Source organism: Schistocerca piceifrons, chromosome 6, assembly GCF_021461385.2.
Source record: "Schistocerca piceifrons isolate TAMUIC-IGC-003096 chromosome 6, iqSchPice1.1, whole genome shotgun sequence".
In the NCBI taxonomy this organism is placed as follows: Eukaryota; Metazoa; Arthropoda; class Insecta; order Orthoptera; family Acrididae; genus Schistocerca; species Schistocerca piceifrons.
Genome location: NC_060143.1, coordinates 43,794,389 through 43,800,443, shown reverse-complemented (window position 1 = coordinate 43,800,443; position 6,055 = coordinate 43,794,389).

Below are 6,055 nucleotides of genomic sequence, written 5' to 3'. Positions count from 1 at the left end.
TATGAATTTTTATGAGTTCTTCGTCTGTGATCAAATTAATTTAAGTTCCGACTCGGCCAAACCTTTGATCAGTTGTATGGTTAGAGTCGGTGGCGACCCTAATCTTAACGTAATAACCCGGAGAAACAGGTTAGTTACAAGATACTGACGCAAAGTATAACAAAACAACTTTCTCGACCCAAATATTAAGAACACTAGCAACAAACATTGCTCCAAAATTTACAGAAAGCCTACCACAACAGATTGCATTATCAATGCACACTCATGTCATCAGAAAGCCTACAAACTCGCATTCTTCCACACAATGCCGAACAGATTAATAAATTTACCACTAGAAGACGAAGCAATTCAGAAGGAAATAAAAATCTTAGAATACATGCCCAGCAAAACGATTATGACCACACAGTTGCAACACAATTATACCACAGTAAACAGAAAATGAAAGGCACAATATACACTAAAAAATAACACTAAACACACACACAACGCAAAAGAAGAAAACAAAAAGCGTAACCACAACTTATCTAGGAAACATCTTGAACAAAATCAAAAAATTATTCAACGAAATCGACATCGCATTTGCATTTCAAAACACACAGCCTCAAACACCAAATTCACAAAGGCAGCTCGAAAAATTCTCATACACAACAACCCTGAGTTTTACAAAATTTCGTCTAACACATGCGACAAATTCTACATAGGGCAAACTGGTAGAAACTTAATAATTAGATATAAAGAACACACCAGAAAAAGTGAAAACAATCCACATTTTTCAGCATTTACAAACAGAAAAACACGGCGTAAAACCTATAAACGAAACACTAGAAATCCTCCACATTTTACAGAAGGGCATTCTTGAACATCGTCGAGCAAATAGAGATATATTCACATGCAAATTTATTGAACGAACAAATCGATCTAAAGCACAAAATGTACATAGAAGGCATTGTTCACATCATAAATCAATAAAACAGGTAAAGCAATAAATCAGAGACGCTAAATAGCACATATCCATAGTAACAGCGACAACAACATGAAGAGTATAAAACAGACACATTACACCAACATAAACCATAGACAATAACAAAATTGTTACGAAAAAATTTAAAATGTAAAATAAAAATCTCAAATAAAACTAAAACGATCTCTAGCAAAAACATAAATACAACCAAACCTATAAAAATAATAAAAAAACTCAATTTCACTTATTTATAATGGTAACTATGTAAACATGTAATATCGTCAGAAAAGTATCATACGAGGAAACCAAGTAAAATTCGATGTACATCTTCAGTGTACTCCTAGAAGAAAGTAATAATTCTAAAAATAAGACAGGACAGGACAGAATCGATGTTATATGTAAGGTAAAAGCACCTAATGATGTAATATTACTCTTCAGATCACAGTTACACGATCATTATATGAAGACCATCGTTTACTTATATATTTACACAGCACCTGACGATGGGAATATGCCGAAATGGGCTCATCGTGAATGATATAAAATATAAGCAATTTACACAACAGTGCAGCTGGCTATTATCATGCATAGCATTACCAGTACACAATGTCCTCAGAAGATCAAAATTCAGCCCTACCATCCGGACAAGAACACCTCTGGAAGCAGTTCAGCCAGAAAACCAATTAACACTCGTCAATTAGCATAACACATTCAAAGGTTAGCTTTCTCAGAACCGTCATAGCCGAGAACAGCTACGTAACCCAGGAAGACAAAACGCTCAATGCAAAGAAATGGTACCACAATTTTACGACATGTTCTGTTACTAAAAAAATGGAAACCAACTATTCTCATGGCAGTTGTCCTGAGGTGTGGAAAAACATTCACAATAAACAGCTAATGTCAGCTCCAAGCCAAGTTTTAAAGGTTTATCACTTCACAACGACAACCGTATTCCTTCTCTTTCTGTTGGTCATTCATTTCACAGGTAGGAGACTTATGCAGACATGAAAGCTCTCTCCTCGATTCAATCAAATATGCTGGACACAAATATAAAATAAGTATTAACAGAATCTTCCGTCAGTACTTGGTAGAACAACATTATGATAAATGAAAAGCATCAGTTTGCTTTTGTTCTACAATATTACTTTTATTGTTAACCGGTAAGCCGAAAACCGGTTAACAATAAAAGTAATATTATAGAACAAAAGCAAATTGCTGTTTTTCATTTATTATAATATAAGTGGCGACGGCATTGTGTTCTCTTAGGATAACAGCTCAGCTACACTAAATACTGCGGATTTTTATGTACGACGGACAGTAGGAATAAAAAAACCACATTATATTCAAGCACACTGACCTACAGGAAATCTTAACCCTAGCGAGAAAAATCTTATTGCCGAGCCTCTCTTGGAACCAAAAGATGTTATTCTTCCGCCCCTACACATAGGGTTCGGATTGACGAAAAATTTTTTCAAAGAAATGAACCAAGAAGGATAGGCCTTTGCGCACTTAACACGCAAATTTCCTACATTAAGTAATGCAAAGGTTAAGGAAGCGATTTTTTTTTGGGCCACGAACACGTCGACTTGTAAAGGATCGTGAGTTTGATCTAGTTTTTTAGGGGAAAGAAAAGGAAGCTTGGGAAGTCTTCAAGGAAAATGTTCATGGACGTTTAGGCAACAAAAGAGACGATAAATGTTCTCAGTTAGTGGCACCACTTCTGAAAAATGCCATCAACTCGGAAGCAACATGTCCCTTAAGGTGCATTTCTCCCGTCCCACATAGACGTCTTCCCTGAACTTTGATGAACACGAGGAAAGGTTCCAGCAGGAAATTATTGTAACTGAACAGACATATCAGAGCCATTGGAATGAAGCCGTGCTTTCAGATTACTACTAGTCTCTGTATAGGGGTGCTTCGGAACTAATTCAGAAGAGAAAATAAAAGAGAGAGACAGTTTATGAAGCCACACATGATTCTATTCAGATCCAACCACCTGCCAGAGGTTCTTCCATCAATTTAGAACTGTTGGAATGTAACGCTCATTAAAAAAAATCAGCTGGACTTCAAATGTTTTTGACATATTTAATTAAAATGTGACGTTTTCTCTTCATCCGATAAAACAAATGTTTTTCACCTACTGTGAATCACAGAAACTGGAGCTAATAAATAGTTTTGTTTGTCATATTTCTTTTTTTAAATCAAAATTAGTAAGATTTGACTTGTGAAGTGAATGAAACATTCAATTTCCTTGCCAATGTAATCAAACATTTTTTAACCAGTAGTTTCCCTGCAGTCGTTTGAGAACAATTACATTACGAACAAACATGTGGATCCATAATATGTTGTGCTATAAACAAAATGTTTTCTAAGAATCTAAATCGGCAACTTTGCTTCGTTCGTATACATTACGTTCTTTTTGCAGTGCAGCAAATGACTCAACTTTTAACTTCGTGTTTTCGTTGAATCAAACTCCGATGTGGACACGATCCTTTGAGCGTCACATTTGAAGAATGCCATAGAGAGTCCAAGACAAAGAATTGCGGCAATAGGTCTCAGCAGTGCTTCAAGTACGTTCTAAGCTTCACAAGAGGAGTGCTGCAAAACGATTTAAGGATGTAGGTCGTTCGTATCTTTCATTATTTTTTTCTTTTATTTGTGCTATCTCAGCCAAATACACTCCTGGAAATTGAACTAAGAACACCGTGAATTCATTGTCCCAGGAAGGGGAAACTTTATTGACACATTCCTGGGGTCAGGTACATCACATGATCACACTGACAGAACCACAGGCACATAGACACAGGCAACAGAGCATGCACAATGTCGGCACTAGTACAGTGTATATCCACCTTTCGCAGCAATGCAGGCTGCTATTCTCCCATGGAGACGATCGTAGAGATGCTGGATGTAGTCCTGTGGAACGGCTTGCCATGCCATTTCCACCTGGCGCCTCAGTTGGACCAGCGTTCGTGCTGGATGTGCAGACCGCGTGAGACGACGCTTCATCCAGTCCCAAACATGCTCAATGGGGGACAGATCCGGAGATCTTGCTGGCCAGGGTAGTTGACTTACACCTTCTAGAGCGCGTTGGGTGGCACGGGATACATGCGGACGTGCATTGTCCTGTTGGAACAGCAAGTTCCCTTGCCGGTCTAGGAATGGTAGAACGATGGGTTCGATGACGGTTTGGATGTACCGTGCACTATTCAGTGTCCCCTCGACGATCACCAGTGGTGTACGGCCAGTGTAGGAGATCGCTCCCCACACCATGATGCCGGGTGTTGGCCCTGTGTGCCTCGGTCGTATGCAGTCCTGATTGTGGCGCTCACCTACACGGCGCCCAACACGCATACGACCATCATTGGCACCAAGGCAGAAGCGACTCTCATCGCTGAAGACGACACGTCTCCATTCGTCCCTCCATTCACGCCTGTCGCGACACCACTGGAGGCGGGCTGCACGATGTTGGGGCGTGAGCGGAAGACGGCCTAACGGTGTGCGGGACCGTAGCCCAGCTTCATGGAGACGGTTGCGAATGGTCCTCGCCGATACCCCAGGAGCAACAGTGTCCCTAATTTGCTGGGAAGTGGCGGTGCGGTCCCCTACGGCACTGCGTAGGATCCCACGGTCTTGGCGTGCATCCGTGCGTCGCTGCGGTCCGGTCCCAGGTCGACGGGCACGTGCACCTTCCGCCGACCACTGGCGACAACATCAATGTACTGTGGAGACCTCACGCCCCACATGTTGAGCAATTCGGCGGTACGTCCACCCGGCCTCCCGCATGCCCACTATACGCCCTCGCTCAAAGTCCGTCAACTGCACATGCGGTTCACGTCCACGCTGTCGCGGCGTGCCACCAGTGTTAAAGACTGCGATGGAGCTCCGTATGCCACGGCAAACTGGCTGACACTGACGGCGGCGGTGCACAAATGCTGCGCAGCTAGCGCCATTCGACGGCCAACACCGCGGTTCCTGGTGTGTCCGCTGTGCCGTGCGTGTGATCATTGCTTGAACAGCCCTCTCGCAGTGTCCGGAGCAAGTATGGTGGGTCTGACAGACCGGTGTCAATGTGTTCTTTTTTCCATTTCCAGGAGTGTAGTTCAAATGGCTTTGAGCACTATGGGACTTAACTTCTGAGGTCATCAGTCCCCTAGAACCACTTAAACCTAACTAATCTAAGAACATCACACACATCCATGCCCGAGACAGGATTCGAACCTGTGATCGTAGCGGTCGCGCGGTCCCAGACTGTAGCGCCTAGAACCGCTCGGCCACCCCGGCCGTCTGTCTCAGCCAGCCTCAGATATATACTGAATCATTCACGAACAAATAAACCCATGATTCAGTGTGTGTTTTTATGTGTGTATGTGTTCCTAATATTGCCGTGACATGTCACTCCATACGCCGGATCAATATGGAAGAGATAACATTCATACCTCGAGACAAATTTCCTGAAGTGTACAGGTCGCGTAACTTAAATGAAAGTGATGATGCAAGTTCGTGGCATTCGCTTCAGAACTGTTCCAGAGATTCGACAGACAGTAGAGCGCTCCATTCGCACCATCAACCGGACAGGCTCTGCTAACGGTATACTACGCTTTCCACATCGCTGGCAACCGGTTCTACACGACGCTGGTGACTACTTTGAAGGACGGTAAAAGGTGCAAACATGAAACTCTTTTGGATCGGGTGTGAATAAGTAGTTGCCACTATTTAAGTTCCAACCGCCGTATATGACACATTGTTGTTGTTGTGGTCTTCAGTCCTGAGACTGGTTTGATGCAGCTCTCCATGCTACTCCATTCTGTACAAGCCTCTTCATATCCCAGTACCTACTGCAACCTACATCCTTCTGAATCTGCTTAGTGAATTCATCTCTTGGTCTCCCTCTACGATTTTTACCCTCCACGCTGCCCTCCAATACCAAATTGGTGATCCCCTGATGCCTCAGAACATGTCCTACCAACCGATCCCTTCTTCTGCCACAAACTTCTCTTCTCCCCAATTCTATTCAATACTTCCTCATTAGTTATGTGGTCTACCCATCTAATCTTCAGCATTCTTCTGTAGCACCACATTTCGAAAGCTTCT